This window comes from Lactuca serriola, chromosome 8 (genome assembly GCF_051521515.1).
Source record: "Lactuca serriola cultivar US96UC23 chromosome 8, Lser_US96UC23_V15, whole genome shotgun sequence".
In the NCBI taxonomy this organism is placed as follows: Eukaryota; Viridiplantae; Streptophyta; class Magnoliopsida; order Asterales; family Asteraceae; genus Lactuca; species Lactuca serriola.
The window spans coordinates 204,727,178-204,731,381 of NC_136415.1; the positions used below are offsets into that span (position 1 = coordinate 204,727,178).

A 4,204-nucleotide genomic window follows, 5' to 3' on the forward strand; every position below is an offset into this window, starting at 1 on the left:
AAACAAATCTGATGATGTTTAAATTAGTATGACTATCACATTTGTTGCATGAAATTATTCTTACAGAACCAACTCTGATGATGTTTAAATTAGATGAGAAGCTGAAGTTGATAGAATCTCGTCTGGAAAGCAAAGTATTTACTAAACCACCTCAATACTCAACCCCTTTTACATTGTTTTCATCATATTGTTACATATAACAAGATACACTTTTTGTTATTGTAGAATTGAGGGCCCACTTCAGGCTTACATCCTCGTTGACGTACATCACGTGATATGCCTCCGGTGTGGAGTTAAGAATTTGGGGGTTTCTTTCAAGAAGCAAGTAAAATGTACAGCAACTAAAGTTTACTTGGTCTCAAATTCTTCTTGCCCAGGTTGTTTTTCTTCCCTCATTGTACTTTTAGTTTTCCCGCATCTTCTTATAGTTCCGAGATGCTTTCCATGTGCTTATAAGCTTGCTGGTGTTTACAAACTTATTGGCACGCATAAACTCATTTATATCTTGTAATCATCTTCATGTTTAATAAGAATATATATTGCGCATTTTGATTGTAGTCTGAGGCTTGTAAGGTTTTCAGGTCATATTGAATTAAAACTGCATAGGCTAAGTTGATGAACTGTTGTGAAGTGTATGTTGCTTTACGCTAATATATGTTTATGTTTTCAGGTTCCAATGGCTCCAAAACAGCCAAACACAGGACTCTTTGTGGGTCTAAATAAAGGGCATGTTGTCACCAAGAAGGAATTAGCACCTCGTCCTTCCGACAGAAAAGGGGTAAGTAACAAATCATGATATCTAAATTGTGTTGAGTTTCTTTTGGTTAAATTAATGGTTGTGTTTCTTTGGATTATATATAGAAAACAAGCATAAGATCACACTTCGTGAGAAACCTTATCATGTATATTTGAGATCTTTTGTCTTTAAAATAAAGGGCTTTGAATCATACCTTGAGCTATAGAACTCAAACGGAATCACGGGTGCCTATGATTCTGTTTTCCATCAGATCTATAGTCATATTGTAAAAATCATACCTTGAGCTATAGAACTCAAACGGACCCCAAACCAGTTCCCAAAGTTCACAAATTGAGTTGGCTAACTTTCTTAAGCAGGCCAACCTCACTGGTAAGGACTTTATCATTTATAAGGCTTGGAAAAGGATCCAGAGTGATTCCAAGTTTCTATATGTTCCTGATATTATGAATTTAAGATCTGGAGCGGATGGGGTGTTATTTCCAATTATAAATTGGTTAGAATTGATCCAGACTCCAGATCAGTGGGCAGTCACCAGCTTTTACTAGTGTTGTGATTGTCCACAATGTGAATTTTATATCCGGAGCTTGGGAAATGCTTTTCATTCAATTCCAACTCTGAGACTTTCATTTGTATGTCCTTTACTTCTCTGAATTTTGGTATGGACGAATTCTACTTACAAGTTGGGTAGAATTGGCCAACCTCACTTGACTGTCTTGTTGGAGACAGAAGTGATACACCTTTTTGTAAAATTCATATTTAATTCATCCTTTGGAGTTAGAAGGAGTTCTTTATAGTTCTGGAATCCTGAATAATCATAGTTTCCTATAAAATTTAGTTAAAGCTATGTTTCTGTTTTAGATTTTGGAGTAAATCCATTTTGAACAGCAGGTCTGTTTTAGAGACCTTGCTGTGATTACTCTTTTCTCAACTCATAGCTTCATTACTTCTCCTTTCTAACCTTTAGTCCTTCTAAGATGGGTTTTAAAAGTTTAAAATTTTTGCAAGTGTGCTATTGAAAATGAATAGTTGTACAGCTCTTTGTTGTATCTCAGTATCAATGCATGTTTCATATCTGTCAATGTGTGTGAAATTAAATATTATCAAATTTTGCATATACAAAAAAAAAGTGTAGCTCCTATTTATTATAAACTCACTTGCTGAATATTGCCCAGATCTGGTTTTGTAATTCGGGATCTGGTGGTTGAGAGTGCATCAAAATCTTTGCGTATGTTGAGAGAAGAATGGATATTTTTGGAGTCCTGTAGAAACAAAAAAAAATAGATGATGATCACAAAAGAAAACATAGATGTATAGAAATAGAAATACTCACGATACAGTAGGAAGCTTCTCATGTATAATGACAAAAATGTCCTTTGGGCTACACCCAGGTCGTCTGGCCAAAAGATGGCTGTATTCTCCAAGCAGATAAGCGCTAACCTGCATAATGACATCAGCATACAGTTGTCTATATTTGTGTAGGAAATATAAGATATAATCTACATACCTTCACCATTGTCTCATGTATTGCAGGCTTATCAAGATATTCTCTAGCTTTGAGAGCTGCATAAGGCTAATGATTAAAAAAAGAAAAGTGAGTCAGTAGTAAGTCCTATGAACTTTAATAATGCAGATACCAATCTACATTCTACAATACCAAATTAATTAGAATATTCATGAATCAGAATGGAGATTCTAAAGATCATCATCCAAATGCACCAAAATTTAGAGTAAGATCGAACCACTATTAATGAAGGTATTCTACTGGGCTAGGATGCTTGTTGTTTGGATATGGAGCCATGGAAGAACTTGGACCCTTCCGTGTTAACAGTGATGGAAAAACACTCTACCCCAACCACTATGCATGGAACAATGGTAACAAAAATTCCTTTAATTACTATGTCCCATTCACATCACTTATAATCTTAGTCCCTGTCTTGCAGGTGGATGCCTAACCCTATAAAACCTTTGCTTTTGAGGTACTAACTGTTTTCTCCTGGAATTTTTTTTGCCTGAGATTTTTTGCTGCCAGCTATCCCTTCGGGACCACTCTTATGTATTATGTTAAAAGCACCAATTCAGAAATTTGCTGATTATGTAAGTCAGCTTTCCTCTTCCTTTTTGCTTTTTATTATTTATGCACCCTTATGCCACAAATCTCTTTATTTATCATACTAAATATGCAACCATCCCTTATTTTACTCCTAACTTGTTGTATAATTCATTCATGTCAGCTGCATATATGTTGCATAAAATAAATTGGTAAAAGTAGACATGTGAATTATGCATCTGTTATCTCAAATCTTACATTTATTTTTATTTCTGTTATTGTTTTTTCCAGCTTTTAGGTGTTGGTGTCAAGCTTGTTGGCAATACAGTGTGGAGTACCCTCTTTCATCAATTCTTAATAGTGATGTCACGTGAGAAATCATTTTTCTTTTTGTTAAACAAGTCTTTATTATCATGTATTAGGTCATACCATGGGTAAAAACAGCCTTGCCCCTGGTTCCGGGGTTGTCACAAAATACTTGACTTTTTAACTTTGTTTGTGGTTTCATTTAGTAATAATCCTTCTGAGGGGGTGTTTGTTGGGCTGCTTCTTTCAATGTCATTAACAACAGTGGTAAGTAAAATCTTACTACTATGAACCTCTTTTGCTTAAACCTACCTTATTGACCTGTAGCTGATTAAACATTAAATTAATTATGCAGGTTTTGAAGTTTTTGATGGAAAAGAATAGTGTTAATGCTCTTCATAGAAAAGTATGTTGGTATTTTAGGAAATTTGGCTAATAATTTAGTTAATTATATAAAAAATATTGAAATCTTACATTTGTCTACTATTGTAATGATTATTTGTAGTATTACATTTGTCTACTATTCGAATGATTATTTGTATAACATTAACTTTTGTGCAATGCATTGTATTATTTGTATATGGTATTTTATTTTCCATTATGTGACATAAAATGCAAATTTAATATGAAAATAAGTAAATCCATAAATAATTTTTTTTTTAATTTAAAATTACGATACGCAAAAATGTGTGTCATCTTCATTTATGACATGGCCTTTCTTGACAGGGGCTTTCTTGATACGCATTGCGTGTCATTAACACGCGCGTCGTAAGGTTACGACACGCGAATACGTGTCGTCTTCCTTTATGACAGGGCCTTCCTTGATACGCATTGCGTGTCGTAACCGCGCGTCGTAAATGCGTGTCGTAAATGCGCGTCGTAAATGCGCGTCGTCTCTAGACGACGTGCAAATGCGCGTCGTCTATCTTTATGACATGGCCTTCCTTGACACGCATTTGCGCGTCGTCTGAGCCATTTACGACGCGCAATGAGCGTCGTAAAAGGCCTTTTTTCTTGTAGTGTCTGGTGAGTCAACACCACTCCTTTGCTCAATACAGTTGTACTGGAAGAATAAAGTATCGCGGCGACATCGG

General features: G+C 35.2%; 1 long non-coding RNA gene across 2 annotated transcripts; it reads left to right on the plus strand.

The window, feature by feature from the left end:
• The first annotated feature begins 288 nt into the window (after positions 1-288).
• Positions 289-3,546, plus strand: LOC145069512 (uncharacterized). 2 transcript variants are annotated; one of them, XR_013689533.1, is made up of 8 exons: positions 289-377; positions 671-778; positions 2,288-2,348; positions 2,440-2,629; positions 2,698-2,851; positions 3,096-3,174; positions 3,317-3,377; positions 3,466-3,545. It is a non-coding gene; the product is annotated as an uncharacterized LOC145069512 (long non-coding RNA). The 2 variants fall into 2 exon arrangements; XR_013689532.1 differs by having other exon boundaries at positions 3,096-3,377; positions 3,466-3,546.
• Positions 3,547-4,204: the final 658 nt, after the last annotated feature.